This window comes from Zingiber officinale, chromosome 11A (genome assembly GCF_018446385.1).
Source record: "Zingiber officinale cultivar Zhangliang chromosome 11A, Zo_v1.1, whole genome shotgun sequence".
NCBI lineage: Eukaryota > Viridiplantae > Streptophyta > Magnoliopsida > Zingiberales > Zingiberaceae > Zingiber > Zingiber officinale.
Genome location: NC_056006.1, coordinates 80982528 through 81001464, shown reverse-complemented (window position 1 = coordinate 81001464; position 18937 = coordinate 80982528). Strand labels below are relative to the sequence as shown.

At 41.1% G+C, this 18937-nt stretch overlaps 1 pseudogene; it reads right to left on the bottom strand.

Moving 5' to 3' along the window:
• LOC122031078 overlaps window positions 1-17352 on the bottom strand; it is a 36849-nt pseudogene extending 19497 nt beyond the window's left edge.
• Window positions 17353-18937: the final 1585 nt, after the last annotated feature.

The following is an 18937-nucleotide window of genomic DNA, read 5'->3' as shown; positions in this document are numbered from 1 at the left end:
TCTCAAAATCATTCTTTTTCTTATAAGAAAGTAGATTTAGCAAACTAGACATGGATACAAATAAGGATTTTTTTTAAAAAAAAAAACTCAACATACTGAAACAACCACTTGTACACTCACTGGATGGGAAGGTGATTGTGCAGGAAAGTCTGCATTTGATGCATCCAAGTACCATGGAGCTATTTGATATTGTGATTCTTTTAGTTTTTCCTGCAGAGGCAATCTTATGTGAGGCTGGTTCAGACTTTGGAAACAATTTTTTTTCCAAGTTAGACCTTCATTATAGATGGATTTAAGCAAAATCTCATCAGAGCAGCAATTCTTAAATGAAACAATTCCTAAAATTTCATTTTTAGTATTAAACCTGTTTGCACTTTATATTATGCGCCATCAGTCAAAAGCAATTCTTATGGGTCTGAAGGAAGCTGTAGTACTGGGCTATAACAGTGGAAAATATACTCTAATTCCATTGCATTAGTGGGTGTCTCAAATATTGCAAGAACTACATGGAAGCAGCGGCATTTGGAGGTTAAACTCAATCAATCTTAATTCTCCTCCTTGGAATTTGTTTTCCCAGTTGGAGAAATCAACAAAGCTGCTGATGCCTAGAACATATATACACAACTACCTACAGTCAGATTAACAAACAACGTGCAGCCCTCTGAAATAAAATAGCAGCTATAGCATCAGTGCTGACATCAGCAAATGCAATCAATTGATCCTTGAATGGGGAAAAAGTGAAGTATGCATGCCTTTGGTAACTAGATAGTTTTATCTCGATATACAGCAACATTTTATTGGAATTGTTTTGTATAGAAGAACAGGCTTTTAAGAACCATTTGAAGTTCTGAGATGGATAATGATATAGGCGGATGTAGTTTTTAGTTGTATATGGCCAGCGAACAAGCAAGCTACTTTTGTAAATATCTAAATCAATAACATTTTCTCTTTTGAGAAAAAAAACTTAATTGAGAGGGATCGAATTGCATTATACTATTCAAAAGTGAACCATTATGGCCAATTTACTATATGTACCCGGTACTGACTTAATAACATAATACCTCACTACGACAAAACCTAATAGCTCTAATGCACAACAAACTCTCTCAAATTAGGCTGCTAGGGCATATCAATGTTAGCCTGTTAGACAATAAAATTTCACAAATATAATAACAAAATTTATAAGACACTTAATAAAGATGACGAAGATGCAATATTGATGCAGCATGGAGAATTTCTGACAATGAATAATCCAGTCCAAAATTGACACAATGATCTTCGAAGAATTAACTCCCCATTGACCGGAGATGCATTAGGATTTCAAAATTTGCATATATGATGTGACAAATTGGAAAGATTGCAAATCGGAGAGCTAGATTAAGGCTTGAATATCTACTCATGTGATGAGGAGTTAATCCTGGAAAGAGATTGAGTAAATTACAATCTTAGTAGGAGAGATAAAAACACATCAGATAGAAGTTGACACCAACTTGAGAGAAAGAGGATGTTGGAAGTGAAATCGATTAACTTATCCTTTTGTAATTAAATGAAAAGCATCATAGACAAAAGTGAGGTTAGGGTTTCAACATCTATTCTAAGAGGGGAGAAATGAAGAGAGAAGAGGGAATTGGAAATCATTTTAACTCCAAGAGAGAACTTATGCAAATGGAGGAAAGGATGAACTTGAATCCTTTTCAGTCCCCTACCTGTGAAATGGCTTTTCAATTGCGTAAATACACAAAGAACCTACAGTCTCTCCTGAGGTGGATTAAAAAACTCTTTAATACTAATGTTACTTGTGTTGGGGTTGCAAGGTTGCAAACATAGTCCCATATTGAAAACACATGGAAAAGATCTATCGGGATTAAGAGTACGCGCATCCATAATAATAGAGGTTTTGTTTACGATCAGAACAACATCAACATTTTTCTAACACAGAGTACTAGTGTATTTTTAGTAATATTGACCTCGAAACAAAGAAAGGGGCTCCTATCATCAAGATGACCGGAGACAAGTCCTTGAGTTGGTGCGAGGAAGGAAGTCTAATGCGGAAGTCCGAGAGTGGAGTTGAAGTCGCTAGTAGGTGGTAGGGCGAGAAGACACAGTGGGGAGGATCTGACCGGGAAGCCCATGGTCCTTTGTTTGAGGGTTGATTGTTGTAAGGTTGCAAACATATCATATTGAAAGTGGAAAAGATTTATAAGAGAAAGATATCTCCATTGGCATGAGGCCTTTTGGGGAGAGCCCAAGAGCAAAACCATGAGGGCTTAGGCCCAAAAGTGGACAATATCATGTTATTGTGGAGATATCTAAATTCTTTTCGATCCTACAACTTGTAGTGTTACCAAGATATAATTGGATCATTATGATGGATGGCATAATAACCATGTGGATATAAATATATGAATTCTTAACACATGAAACTTTTATGACTAAGCACTTAGTTTATAACAATACAAAAGTAAGAAAAGAACATCCAGAGAAGTCAATATCTACTTTCAAGAAGAATGCACAAACATCTGTAAACCGTATAGAGTACCTCAGCAATGATGAGTTTCTGCTGCATGTGTGTAAACAAAACCTACAATAGATGAATCATAGGATACAGAAAGTCAGAAAATTGTAAGGGAAAAAGGTAAAATGTCTATTTGCTCCATTGATAAGTGACAAAATTGTGGGATTCCGTTATGAAGGGAAAAAAAGGCCCATGCAAGTAAGGACAGTGAAACTATTTCCTACAGGGAAAACACTGAAGAAAAAAAAGGAGAGAAACTGGAAAAGGATGTCCAATTAAGAACATGAGGCAGGCACAACATAAGTTTACACTATATGCAAACTTAGAGGTATTAGTAATGACAACTGATAGATCATTAATAGCACTGGCATATTATCTGGAATACAAATATACCAACCTTAAGTGTACTGATGATCGAATGAGCATCAACCACAGAAGGCTGAAGATCATGTTCTGAGAGAAGGGGCACTAAAGAAGCAATAAATGTTGATTTCTCTGTCTTAGCTGCCTATAGAGAGAATACAAAAGAAAACATGAAGTCATGATGCATGATAAAAATAGATAACAACTGTAACAAATTAGTCCAAGAGAAAAAAAAAAGTCATTCATTTGAAAATGTTATAGCATCTAAGAAAAGGTAGTGTTGATGGGTCAAACTAGGAGCAGATGATATTGACTAGTCCTCTCAAAAAAACTGGACATTCTTATCTAGAATGGTAGGGTGAACAGTAAATCTGCTTGGCGGTGATGGAATGGATTGCTCTTCTAGCAAGTTATCTGGTGTCGGCTAATCTAATTTGATTTGAATCCAGGTCAAGTAAACATGGTAAAATCCTAAATCCAATCACACTGATCCAACTAAAACTGAAGATATTTGACCAAAGGAATGGTGGGTCAATGGAAAACCACTTCCTATTTATTTATAAATTAGCAAAAATATAGTAGCCAGTCAAACCTGTGCATAAATTCAAATTTTTAAATTCCACATATCACATATTAAGGAGGGAGCTCAAGGATAAACAAAAATGAGCTTCAATGCTATTATGTCAAACGGATATTTTCCTCTATAATATCTTGTCTATAAGAAATAGCTTTTGATGCAGCATCAACCAAGTCCTGCTGTTGCTGATCAAATGCCTGCAAATCTTTGAGATTGCAAATTATAGGGATTCAAGTGAGGCGAAGTAAACTGATGAGCTTGCTCACCATTCGCATATAAGCAATCCTTTTGTCTAGGACATATTTTTCATTGCATATTTGTGCTTCCTATTACAGTTTAGAAATTATGGTTTAGTTCAACAGATGGACAACCAAAAGGAAGTTCGGAGATTCTTGACGAGCTCTTCTAACCTTAACTGAATAATCCGCAAGGTGCTGTCTTAACTGTGCTATCTCTTCTTCATGTTCTCTAACCTTGACCATAAGTTCCTTGAAATATAGATTTACTATTTAGAAACAACTGGAAATCTGAATTGCTAGAAAATTGACAATTTAAAGCAAATGAAAGTACCTGCTTCCAGAGAATATTTGAATTGAGATCAGACACTGGTACTAGACCATTTCCAGGTGAACCCAATCTCTGATCTTGTTCTCCCTCTTTTTTATGCCTATCAGGAGCATTAAATGACTACTTATGGCATATGGCTTCATGTTAAGCTGATTCTAGATAAATATGACATCAGAAGTTCATGTTTTACCTACCTGCTTGGAGACAAGGATTGGGAGGATGGAATTGAGTATTGTGATGAGCTAGCACAATAACTAGAATTTACTCCTGGAATTTTTCTCAGGTCACCTTTAACCTTGTTTTCAAAATACTGCTGACTAGCTGTGCCAGATTCTCCATGATGTTCCTCCCTTCCAGCAACTCCATTCTGATGAAGCACAAGCATGTCTTGAGGATTCAAAGGTGAATGATTTTCTACCCGTCTCCTCTCTGCTTCATGCCCCACTGAAGAATTAGAATAACTAGTTTTGTACGCATCCAAATGGTCATTTGCAGACATCTCAGAAGACCTTAAAGATTTAATTTCTGACCTCTGACAAAAAAAAGGAAATAGGTCATATCCGTACAGACTACTCAAATTAGATCCAAATGGCATCAATTGTATAGGAGTGATTTTTACAAGGTTCTATAAAAATTACAGTAACAAGCACAAGTGAAATGGTAAAAAAAATTCATGAAGTGTGAACATTCACTCTACAAAGATACAATATATCTAACTGGAACAAGAACAAATGATATCAACCAAATGTCATCTCCATTCCTACATTTCCAGAAAATTCTTCATTTCTTAACAGAAGATCACACAGCATATGCAGAAATGTACATAAATATGACAACAATAGAAGAGGGACCATAATTATTTGCATCTTAATATAATATGGCTACAACTATTTTATAATAACATAAGCAACACAATTTGGTTTAGCCTGAAACTTCAGTAAAACAATGAGGTTAATTATTTGGACAGCTATTTAGATAGTAGTTGTCACCACTGATGTTCTGGACCTTCTGGTTGCATCTAAACATGATAATTTTTCAACATCTTCTCTTATGAACAAAGACATTTCATAAATTATTTCCTTGTTATGATGATTATTGCCTTTGACAAATAGAAGTTTGTTTCTTGATTGCATGAGGTTCATGAACAGCAACCAAAGTAGCAAGGAAATGTGCTTATCTTTGTTAAAATGAGACCAAATGTCCGCCATTGTCATATCACACTTGTTCCATTCAGACAGTTCCATAGACTTTCACCTAGTTAGTGCAGTGCCGCTAATAAGATCAACATCAATGTGGAAGATGCCATTTCTGTGTAGCTTAACCTTAGAGACGAATTGCTTTGGTCTTTAGATAACAATAAATAAACTCTCTTTTAGATTAACGTTTTAGATTTCAATCCCCTCATGCATACCGAGATTGGGCATGATTTAAGAAAAATTCACCTTACTAATTTATGGTTAATGGTTCAAATTAAAGTCAACACCTGTATTCACTATCACAAACCCACAATTCTCAAGCACTAAAATTGATCCCAGATTCATAGCAAGCAAATACTAAAGCTTGAACTCTTCAAAAGAACTATAAACCAAGAAACAATTGGCATGATAAACTTGGATAGCATAGTAATTTAGACTTTAGAGTGCTTACATATTTTTCCAATTCTTGTGTTTTTTGCAAGAGCTCATTCTTTAATAGGTTGTTCGCTTCCAGCTGCATAATACAATACCACTTAGTCAAAGAAGTTTTTTATTGCTCTTTGCTAACAATATCTTAACAATCAATAAATAATAGACAAATTTACAAAGGTGCCACAAGGTTAGTAGAACATGCTAGTTAAATATAAATACAAAATGATTTTTGTGTTTCTCTATTTAGGAGTTGAAATGCCACCATTTGTGTGTATGAGAGACTAACACACAAAAAATGATCAGCATGCACAATTATGCCACATGAATAGGATGGTCTAATTTAATCCCAAATGAAGACTAGAGGTTAATGAAATTAGTGTTTATGGACTTAGATGAGTCTATTATTATTAACTTGAATTTAAGCATTCTGGACCAAAGAACTCCATTTGGAATGACATGACTAAATAGTAATATGATATTTGGGCTGCACAAATGTTTTGATGGGAACAACATGAAACCATGTTAGTATTTAAATGCAACTGGTTCGAATAATTGGGTTGGAATGAAAGGGAACCATGTTAACATAAGTTGTTGGAATGTTCAATGATTTGCTAATAGCTGCGGAATATTTATTTACTCACAAGTTTGCAAAATTTTACCAAGACGCCATCATGTCTCCAATCAAACATATATAAAAAAATCAAAGCTACTGAAATGATCAAATTGCACCTTATCAGCCATCCATAAATAAGGTTCTCAAAAGTTGTTTGATCTTAACCTAAGTAAAGATCTTACACTGATGAAATGTAAAAACTACCCAACATTTCAATTGTCAATCCTAGACAAATTCAATGAAGCAAAGTTAGGTAAGTAGAACTCAGAGCATGCAATCCTTTTAGCAGATAAAAAGGTTCACAATACTCTTCCGCTTAGAAGTGACTGCCAGTAATGTAAAAGAACAGTAAGTTTACATCAATTTAAGTAAGTTACTTCTAAAATTCAGTTTTGGAAGGAGAGCCTTGGCGCAACGGTAAAGTTATTGCTTTGTGACCAAAAGGTCACAAATCCTTGAAACAACCTCTTGCAAAAAGCAGGGTAAGGCTACGTACAAGAGATCCTTCCCAGGGACCCCGCATAGCGGGAGCTTCGTGCACCGGGCTGTCTTTTTTTTTATTTCTAAAATTCAGTTTCAATTGATTGAGACTAGCTTAAATCATAAGTTAAATGGCTAGTATGATATACAAATGGATTCAGTCAATTCAGATCTTACTCAGAATTGTGAAGATCAGGAAAGCTGCAAAAAGAAGATAGTACCTCACATGCAACAATATTTACTCTTTGCTAGTAATTGATGACTTATAGATAATCAATATATTTATATCATAAGAATGGTTAATATTATGAATTGAGAAGGAGATCTAAGATTGATTCCGAGAACAAGATAAAGGCTTAGTCCTTTGTCCCATGTCCAACACGTTGCCAGAGCAAAGCATTAGCAGAATTTACCAAAAGGCCTATTGGTTAAGAAAGAAGAAGAAAAAAAGTTCCTTGGCCTCCTTCAAAAGACTTGAGCAATTCCTCATACAAATTCAAGGTAATCTGCACGAGATTTCTTCAACTAAGATTTTGTTTTTTAGAGGTGAGAGATGTCAGCCAAAACACAATTGTGGCAAATGTATTGTCGCTGATCCTGTCTGAAACCAGAAGAGATGGTGCACTAGGCAGGTAGCGATGTGGTTGACCGACAGAAGACTTTGAACGAGAGGAAAACGATGCTGAGCTGGAGCAGAAAAAGAGCTCCAAGTATCTTCCTCCTCTCTGCGCACACTCAAACGAGCTAACAGAACATTAGGCGAAAACCAGGGAAGGGGTCCATCGTGTAGGTCCTCTGACGCTAAATCAGTAGAGCAAAAAGTGGAGAATGACTACAATAAAATTAAGTGAGCATAATAGACAGAAAGTTGGTGCTCTTGTAAGTAAAGCGTGTAAACAACGTACCTCTAGTAGAGAGATCCCCTTTTATATCACCTCTGATAACCTCGCAATGATGAGTGATAAGGAATATTCAGTGTTAGAAGATGTCGGATAATGGAAGGTGTAGCATTTGAACAGTTAGCCTTCTAGGAATCTTCTGTTATATGTATAGAAATTGTATAGTCACCTCGTGAAAAGGTTCCATTGAATCGGCTTTGTAATAGGCATAACCTTATGTATTTTTCCCTTTGAAGTGGGAATTAAACTCCATAAGTCCGACCTGTCATAAGTTTGGTCGACGATATACTCGTAAGCTCATTTTGGAGATCTGATAAATAACAAAGAGCCAACTCTCGCAGATTCGGTCAGTTCTAGAACCGACCAACCGTATGATGGGAAACTGAATGTTGGATAACAAGGTGCTCGGACTCGTAGGTACGACTGACATTGTGACGGTCTGATTTATACTAAAGGTTATATTGCACTGTAGGACGATATCGGGAAGTTGAAAGTAATATTGAAGAAGTGGAAAACTGAACCTCATATGCTCAATCGACTTCAGGGTCGTTCGGATTTAGTTTGTATGTTCTGGCACTGAATGGAGAGAAAGGTCTATTAAGACCGCCCAGATATGGAGACATTCAGCCATATATTGAGAGCGAACACTATGCTTAGCTACGCCAAGCCGACCTTTGGGTCGGCCGAGTATATAATAGAGTTCAGTGGTGTGGGTCATGATTTCGACCGGATTTTACGCCGACCGATTGTTCACAAGTGGAGCACTGGATCCTTCAAGCATGACCGACCTTTAAGTCAGCCGTCCTTATATCGAAGGCCTTAGCGTCGAGTAAGAGGCTAAGCCCTAATGAGGGTGACACGCTGATTGCCACCTCACCTTGACTTTGACTGCCCCTCACCTTGACTTTAAAAGGCTCACTAGCTGATGTCTGGACAAATGTGAGAAAATGACCGAGCACGCGAACGAATATGCTCAAAACGCCATCACAGTAAGTTTTCAAGTTTACCCCCCTAAACAGGTAAAATTTCTCAATGCTATTCTTTCTCTTTCAATTTTACGCTGCAGGGCTAAACTTGAGCCACCTAGTAGTGGATTTGGAGTGGGATAACAAGATCCTAAGAGAGCGTGTAGAGGAACTAGAGCTCTCCATGTCCAATCCAAACACTAAGTTGGTCAATCTATAAAAAGAAGTGAACGTCCAAGCTGGGCTACTCTCGGATATAGAGCAAACTATGAGAGAGTCCCAACAACTGATGGCTTCTCAACAGGCGAATAGAAGGAAATTGAAAATTCTGCTAAGTACTAGTGAATCCCAACTCCGAGCAGAAACTTCAATAAAAGCCAAAGTACTAGAAGACCTGACACAAAAAACCACCCTGAAGAACTGAAGATTTCTCATATCTCAAGATTAGCTGAGCGAACCAAGGAATTATCAACAAAGGATATGTCGATCCTGGAGCAACAACGGAACTTGGATACACAAGAGGCCAGGCTGGAATCAATGTAGGCTGAATTAGAGTACGCTAAGTCCAAACTGGCAGCCTACAAAGCTGGAGAGGACAATCATTTTGAGATTAGACAGTAAACCTATCTCGAATTTCACGAATTCGGCCAAAAATTTGTTGCATGCACTATAAGGATGCTCACCCTTGGAGCTGAAGGGGTGGTCCAACAACTTCGTGAGGGTGGCTACCTGTCAACAGAACCACCAAAATACTTTGTAGATCACCAACGACTTTTAAAAGAGCTTCCCAAAGACTCTTGAGTAAACTTGATTAAATGTATAACATGCTTATCTTGATGTCTTGTGATTAATGGGAGGGAATGGAATTTTAAATGAAAAAATAAATAGTGACCTTTTTTAAAATCATACCTGTCTTATGCATTTTCATAATTTGTTGATACCTTCTTAGTAAGATGAAATCCATCCATAAATGCTTCCAAAAGGTCATAACTGGAATCCGATTTGGAGAGGACTTTGTGCAGCGTAGTGGGAATGAGGTCGAATAATAAAATGGGTGAGATAATTACCTTTGAGTGGAATAATCGGGGCCGGAAGTAATAATAAGACCCATGGAATAATTAGAGTGGAATAATCAATATGAAGTAATAATGAGTGAATAATTGCACGACGAAATAATCGAGCAGTAATGGAATAAGGCTGGTGAATAATTACCGGCGAATAATCGGTGGAAGTAATAATAAGACGAAATAATAATCCGAGATGTAATAAGGCGGGAGGAATAATTACTGAATGTGAGCGAGGAGTTGAGATCTTTAGACTCGTGAACCGACTACCTACTCGTAATTTAATCATTGATGTAATTAATGAACAAACAATTTCTCCAACGATCCAGTAGGCGAAGGGAAGTTAAGTAAGTCGTGTAGAATAATACTCTGTGATTAATCGAATGGAATATAAATAAGATATAGAAGGAGCAAGAACACCAACATAATCGGTCGACGCTAATATCACAGTGCACCATCCCGGGGAGTCTGGGCGGCGGGTGCTAAGCATACGGTAACCCGCGTGCCTAGCGGATAACTTGACAGATCGATAATATGCATAACGCCATCCATAACCGCGAGAGAGAGTGCTCAGGATCTCCTAAACGGTCGGACTGCATGAGGGAGCGAGTTAACGTGAATAGAACGTGTCGAGCTTCGTCCGTGCTGCGCCGGGGTAGTCGGATAACTCGCTTAATAACTCGAGAGCGGATGCGGAGCCGACGCCGCATTACATGTGGCGGAACTAATGCAGCGTGGAACGAGACGGCGCCGCTGGCTACTCTAACGTCTAGAGTTCAGATACAGATGTGGCACCGCTCGGACTTTCCAGAGAGGCGTCAGGGGCAGAGGTTAGTCTCGGCCTCGCCAACTTTGGCGGATGCCTCGGTTCCGCACGATGGCTCGTGGCTAACCGCGAGGCATTAACCGACCACTGCCGAAGTATAGTATATGAGAACGAGGAATGCATATAACCGGAGACTAGGAGTACACGTTTTTTGAGATAAAATTCAGATGATTTTCATTAGCGAGCACGATTGCATTACCACGACTAGAGCGTCACTCTCGACTCCCACAGTCGACTGCCCCACGATGGTGTCACGAGATTTATCCATGCTCCACCCACCAAGTTCTTATATGAGAGATAGAAGTAGGAGCCCATTGTAGTTGTGTTCTGAATGATTTGGGCTTCGTGACACTTTTCGGACGGGTCTCAGAGAAAGAATCTCTCAATAACTCTTCACATATAGTTCGTGTCTTCGACAATATGCCGTTAATAGGGTGTCATGTCATGTCTTTGTCCTCTATACCTTTAAATGGTGTCTGTGTAGTTAAGGTTCGATACACCGGGATATAGCCTCCCAGCATGTCTGGAGATCTAACTACTTCCTACCGTGTATACATAACAAGGGTGAAAAGGGAATTATACACGCACCGTTAGTCGCTTCCGGGGTAGGAGCGTACGGCAAGCGTTAATCCCAGTTGGAGTCCTCACGGCTGACCTCGTTACTCGTCATCGAGAATCACGCTTAGATGACTACAAAATGTTGATCTCCTTGGTGACATAGCTTGATGCGGAATCGTGATTCAGTTGGACTTCTAGTAGCGTGTGAACTCAGCTCGAAGGCATAGGCCCAGAACTTCTTGACTATCAGATCGGATCACAATCTTACCCTTAGGCTACTGATTTTGTCCCGTTAAACAATTATGTTTGGCATCGACAATTTAAAACAATACCTAACTAACTTGCTTATTTCATATAGTGAAATAGCATGGGTGAAGAGGTAGTCCCTCTAGAAGAATGTCCGACGGCGGGCCGTATGAGGATGAGAGGCGTCAATCGGGTCTTGAATTCAAAAGGGATGAGGATAGTTGTGATGCGACTATGAGTAAGTGCCAGATACCCATCACGACTTCGAAATGGCTCCGTGGAACGGCGAGAACTTTCCACGATCGAGTATCTGCGTACTATGCCACGCCTCGTCTAGCCGCTCAGTCCAGTAAATAGCCCGGAAAACCTCAGAGATAGTCCCCGATCAATCAGTCAGAACTACAACCACCATCTCTCTTCGATCACCAACATTTCTGTTCTGACAAGACTTGGAGTATCATTAACGGTCTCTTTGTATATCTTCCTCTCACTCGAGCCCTCAAGAGTGTGCTCTGCTCAATCGGGCTACAGGGGAGGAGGCTAATTTCTCGTGCTGATTTTCCGTGCCGAGGAATCTTCTATATAAATTCGGCTTCGACTTGTTACATGTCTGTTATTTGGCCATATATAGAGAGTCGCTTCTAGTTTGAGCACTCTTATTAGAATCGTATATTATAGTTGGAAAATTGATTGTTGAATAGCTAACTTGGGTATAAAAATTAAGATAAGTTGTCTAACTTGAGAGTTCCAAAAAATCAGATGTCTTGCTTAGATTCATCTTCTGATTCGATCGCTGTCAGCTCTATGTATATGCTCACATTTTTGCACTTTTCTCACGATGGTGGCGACTGCGCGATCATGGAAATTCCCTTTACTACTTTGCTTGTCAGTCTCGATCCGCTCACGTATCTTCTCTCAGTGTTCTTCAGCTCTGAGCTGATCTCGGTTATAAAATCAACTGTGGCTCGAGCAGATGGTCGCCCGAGTCCATCGTCATTATACTATACTTACTTTACTAAGCTCCGTTGATCGATCGACAGTCTACGGATTGACACTGTGAGTGAGTATTATTAGTATGATGATGATTGACAAACAAAAATAAGGGCGAATGAATCAGAGAGAATTACAGATGCACGAGTTGGTTGTTTAGCATTCTTCAATAACGACTTAGAAATACTGCTGATTCTATGTGTTCCCTCTTGTTCTTGCTACGTACAACTTGTGAGACCACAAATAATTGGGCTAGGGTAAGTATGGGCACAGTGCTAAATATATAATTTAAACTAACTCTAGAATCTTGTCTTGTCGATCGACAGTCCAGCATCCGTCCATTAAATTGTAATCACAGTAGAGTTTGAAGAAAGCGAGTTCGGCTATCTTGCTATGACATCAAGCAGAATACACGCCGGTAGAATCGCCGTTCCGCAGGCAGGCGGCTTCTGCCTGAGGGGAGAGTCCGCTTGACTGGATTCCGTTGATTATATTACTAGGTGCTGCTGCCCCTCTCCGAATATAGCATCGTCGAAAGTCCGTAGTATGGGGTTTAATGATCGACCACTGAGAAGAGATTTTTCATTTCACCATAAACCTCATATATTTCAATCCATACCAGGAGGAACTTTATTGGTAAGTGTGCGTCCCATATCACAGCGTACATTGTATACGTCAGAGTAAGTTCCTGAATTAATATTTTCGATCCTCACAGCTGACGATGATATTTGCGCAATGTAGTCCGGCAATCGGTCCACCTGACGATAAGGAGGATTGGCGTATGGAGATGAAATCTTTCTAGCTAGGGCATATGCTAGCCCGGCGGATTGCCCGACGGGTCTCGACTGACTGGTGTCGTTTCTCGCGTCGCTGAACCGACGGCTCACATGGAATCGAACACACCCATAACCCGTAGTTGACGCCGTGTATCATATATACATGTATCGCGTGTACATCGTGACGTGAAAGATCCAGGGATGATCTCAGATATGCATATGTCGGTTAGCTTGTAGCCTGTGCCGTCTCTCCATGTTCTTTCTCCTCTTCAGATCTCTGCCTCCCGCCAGAGTAAAGTTTTGTCGAGCTGCACTAGGCTTAATAGATCTCGGTAACCTATGTGTTGGTCGGTTTCCTCATTTCCCCCATCCGGTATCTCTCGGAATTTTATTTTCAAAGAGAAACAACAACCTGAAAAAAATCCGAATGAATTCAGAGCCTGAGGTGAATGACAAAAATGACGAGGAAGTCGGGCCCTGGCTAAGGGCATAGGCTCAAGATATAGACTACTTAACCGCCAATTCGAAGAGCGAAAGCACTTCACATTCATCGTAGCCGGAGTCACCATCACATGAGCTATGGGCTATAGAGGTCACGGGCAAAGCATAAGCTCGAGCATCCCATCTCCGCGTACCATATATTGGTCGATGACAGACAGGTGCGATGGTTGCGACGTTTATAGCTTGAAATAATCAAAGCAAACATGTCATGTCACCGGATGAAATCTTGATTCTCTCCGAAATCTGTCAAAACTAATCTGACCTCGTCCTCGCTCGAGTGTGTGAATGAGCCAATGGCACGTCTGTCACGTAGTCGACCTTCGTCATCGAACGAAGTCTTCGAATGATGGGCGGGCCAACTGACGTATCCCCCATCCCCAACATCGGCATTATTACGTTTTCCCGCAGGTGTCGATGTGAATTTGTTCGGTTCGGACGCCACCTGGCACAGTACTACATTCATGGGGTTCGTACGGCGTAAGACGACTATTTCTCTTTAGGTGTGGACCTACCACCTCCATCGACGGACGAATGCCAGGACGCATAGAACCTTGTGTCACCTGATTGTTTGCGTGCGTCGACACAATGATAATAATTTTAGTGCATTACGGACATTGGATTGACTGCTACAGACTAGACTGAGGCTAGAGGCCAATCTTCTTACTGTACATCTTCCATGATAGGCTTGAGGCAGCTCTTCCAGTCTTGGTTTCAGTGGGACTTCTTGCCGCCCTTGCTCTTTAGAGAAGTGAGAGGCTCACAGCGTGTGGGAGTGGACGATGGAACATTCTTCCAACGGACGACTTTCACGTACAGTGGCCTTGTCCTAGGCTTCAATCCAGCGCGAAACTCATGATGCATGAGCGCAAAAAAGCATATTATTAAAATCTGGCAACATAGAACATAGGGTCACTTTGAATCTTCATTCATGTAGCACGCGGGCCCCTTGACCCAGACGAAAAGGGGGTGGTTTTGTTGGGTAATGGTAAGAGCAGCACAAAGGAGAAGAAATCTCTGAAACAGGAAATGGGAGGAACCTTAAAACAACAGAGATTGACTCGACTGAACCCAGCGGCGAGGAGGCGTGGTGAAGCGTTACGAGGCTTCCAGCGCACCACTTAGCAAGCGACGACATGACGGTGAACGAACCTAATCTATAGAATGGATCACACAATGTAATGTATTTACTGGTACCGTGTGAATTTGTTGTATGTATATTTATTTCCGAGAATTAACCGAGAGTACAATGCTTACCGAGCATGGAGAGACTTTCGGGGCTTTCCTCTGAGCGTTTTGCCAGTTTCTCCGTAAGCATTTGATGCGTCCTTATTCGGGTTTCTTTCTCGGCGTCCAAAAAGAGTGTGAGTAGGTGATGTCTAGTGATGTGGCATGTGCTATAGCTAGATAAGGCAGTGGCGTATGGATGTTGATGTGACGAACCCGAGCCGACCGCTGGAGACCATTTGAAAACTCAGACCTTTGAGGTCTCTCTCTTCGGTGGAGGACTCGCTTGCGGTTGGTCACACGATGCGCGCTCGGTTATGTTGTCAGCGTTATATCTGACGTCCGCAATTTGAAATCTTCGAGAAAGGTGGTGTCCGAAAATCGTCCAATCCACTCTTTTTCCCATCGTACGTTGATGGAGGCTGTTCCAGTGTGGCCGCATCTCCAAAATCGAAAAACATCCTGATGGATCGATAAAATCGTCGGAAGAAGGCGATCGGCGCGATGTGGGGCTTTGAGCGGAGCGAGAAAGAGACTTGAATCGAAAAGGAATTGTGGAAGTAGGAAGACAGTAAGTATCTTCTCCCTCTCGGCGCAGCAGGGAAAAAAATCGGGGAAAGCATGTTGTGAAGGACCTCCGCGGACCGAATCGTGCGGAGTCTGATTGGAGTGGCTATAGTAGAGAGTCACGAATTCTAGTGTAAACCCGGTACAGGTGGGACTTTCAGACCTCGATATCACCGATAACCTCTATTGAGGAGGTGTGGGATTATGTGTGTCTGTCTTAATACGCTTTACGTGGCGATACAGTCGTAGCAGCGAGAATCATATTATTATGAACTCTGTGTAACCGAATTCGCATGATAATATTTAAATTATAATTGAGAGAGGTCCAGTATATATTATGTTGTAGATATTGCACATGATAGCTATTCCGACGACGCAATTACACGTGTAATCCGATAACTGATTACTTTAACGTTGTTCCGGGAATATAACCGGATGATACTACTGGACGGACGAGGATATCTGCGCCTTTGTTGTATAACCTTAACCTTATGAAGAGGGGGTTAAACCCGCCATCCCAACTCTGTAATATGTAATATGCAGGTCTTGTAATATGTAATATGCGTGCGTAGAGGCGTTTAAGCTATTTTCGGAAGTAATAATGATGAGCTAAGTTCCGAGCTCTAGGATCGGGGGGTCGAATCACGAACTGATTGGACTACGTCTGATGACCTTTTGGGCACCTTGATACATTAGCACTGAATGTACTACACCACGTGATGGTGAGATCCACATAGTAGTTCGAGTAATTAGTGGAAGCAATACAACGCTTCAGGTACATACAACCGCTGCGTCTCTGAGTAGCGAGAGATGAGAATGGAGGGTCTATTGAGACCGCAGATGGAATACGAGAACATTCATCTATCGAGAGAGAGAACGCAGCTTCCCGGTAAATAGAATAGATGTACAGCTATGGGTCATTTTCGCCTTTACCTACTCGCCTTTATATGAATTGTTACATACCTTAATCTTGGATTCCTTGACCGCCCTTTTAAGTCGGTCGTCTTTATCCAAAGTTAGCCAAGTCGGTCTTGTGCAGATCGGCGCAAGACATTGACCCACCTCACATTGACTTTGACTGCCTCCTCACCTCGACTTTGACTTCCAGATCATTTTTGGGCCTTCTCATAACACCTTGTATCAGTCGCAGTCTAAAAATTTCCATGTATCAGTTCGTTCTACATAGGATTAAAACTATCCTCACATGATTTTCCAGATATGCATGGTGCCTAGATAAATAAGCTTTGTGTACACGTTGAAATGATGAATTGGAGGATCTAAAACAATCACACCCAGCCACCTGAAGAATAACATAATGGTATAGCATCAAGTTACGTGATCAGATTAAAGAATTAAGCAATCACAAATATCTACGGTAGTCACTTCCTCTTAACTCCGACCATGGCAAATAGTCCGTCATAGCCGGCCCATGGATAAAGGTTGCCGGCCAACGTCAAAACATGGGAAAACTAATTACTCACTTCCTCTTAAGCTAAGCCTAAATAAAAATCGTGATTCCAGTGAAATCAGAAAGCTAGCAGCTGACCTGCTGCTTGATGGTGGTCTCTGCGTCCTCCACCGCCTTTTTGATTTGATGCACAGCCTCATTCTGACCGTCGCCCAAGACCAACCCAGAAAACCCATCCACCAGGTTCCTGGCTCTGCCGCCGCCCTCCTGAGCAGGGATACACGGCGGCGGAGTATCGCCCCTTCCACCATATAGATACCTCCTCGGGTCCGAATCGTAGGCTCCCATGCCTGGGAGATCCCGAAACGCCCCTCCCCGCGCCGGACCGGGGTCGGAGACGCCGAAGGACCTCAAATCACGCATCGAACAAGGTCAAACCGGGGAAGATAACCGTAAAGGCACGTCGAAACGCGAAGCAGATCGAAAGGTCGAGATCGAGACGACAGAGGACACCAGCGGCAGATAGATGGACGCGGGAGGCGAGAGTTACTTCCTGTGAGCAAGTGGGGTTTGAGCAGGAGAGAGACTTTAAAACGCATAGCACCATTTTTATGCGTTTTAAAATAATGAACCCGGAGACGGGACATTAGAATCACGGAAATGCCACTAGCAACCGGCGCGTTACGGGTCCACCCACGCACGGACCCATCCGCTGCCGCTGGAGCACGAAGCTTCCAGCGAAGCAGTCGCGGAGGTCGACGCCTCCTCGGGATCGACTTGTTTTACGGGACTCCAGAGTCAAGTCAACTAACTCCACTATATCGATAAAAATGATACAAAAAATGTAATTAACAGAATATTTGTCTCCTAACCAGCTCAATAAAAAAATTTTATGGAACTTAACTGGTCATCCATATTGCCTAGTTTATTATGTTATTGAGAAAAGCTACCGGCCGTCGTTGACAAGCTCAAATTAGAGTAAAAAGGAAAGCAGAGTACCGGCGTAAATAATTTGTTTCTGTTGTTTATGAATGGTTGGTTAGCAATCATCACTGATTCCAAATCGACTCGACTTTCGTTTTTTGGGTGAACTCTTCAATGTTTTGTTGGTGAACATCGATGCGACTTTCGTGGCCAGCATTGTTTGTTATTATCTGCTTCAATTTCACGCACATGTCTGCTTTCGTCGTGAGCCGTGGGCACGCACATAATTGATCGCCTTCCATTTTATATTCTATTTTTCAGAGTAGAGGAATCGTTTACGGTTTCAACTAAGACTCTTGGCTACGTGGTCAACTAAAAGGGGTTTTTCCTTTGAACAATTCAACCGATTGTAAAAGAAAATTATTGAGGTACCGCAAGGGAACCCACTCGGGTTGGTCAGATCAGTCAGCCTGCCCCGGTTTATTGAGGGGAACATTCTCCTGGGCTTGTCCAGACAAACTCTTTCGGTCAGATGCTAGCACACACTATAAAAATTCATGTTCTAGTGATAAAAATAATGATAGATTATTACACTACGTCATTAGATAACTTATTAGTGTCTCTATTAACAACGGTATATTTAATCTGTCACTAATTATATAATAAAATTTAAAAAATCAATTAATCATTGGCAACGGAATTAAAAATTCTGTCACTAATAGCGATAGATTAACTATTAGTCATTGCTAATAGCGACGGAGTAAATATTCTGTCACTACAATCGAGAAAATATAGGATTTCAAGCCCTACTATCGTATTCACGTGATCGATCTCCTCTCTCTCTCACCCTCCGACGATCTTGTCCAATGACTGTCCGCGGCATCTCCAGCGACCTTCCTCTCCGACCCGTCCTCTTTGGCACATCCTCTTTGGCATTACAATGGCCTCAGCCTCATGTCTCGCCGGCTCAGCAACCCACTCCGGCCTCCTTAGCACTCTCTCTGGCGTCCGCGAGTTAGTGTGCTTAAGCTCTTTCTCCTCTCCGGAATCCAGCTCCTCTCCAGCATCACTATGCCCTAGATCTTCGCCATTCGCGAGCACTCCTTCAAGTGTCGTCTATCTACTCTTTGTCACAAGGTAAAACTTTGGTGCTCTAAGGTCATGTATTCTTGTGAGGCTGAATCCGACCTTGCATTGTACTCAGGAGGTCAGATTTGCTTCTGAGGTTGCCGTGTTGCAAGCTCAC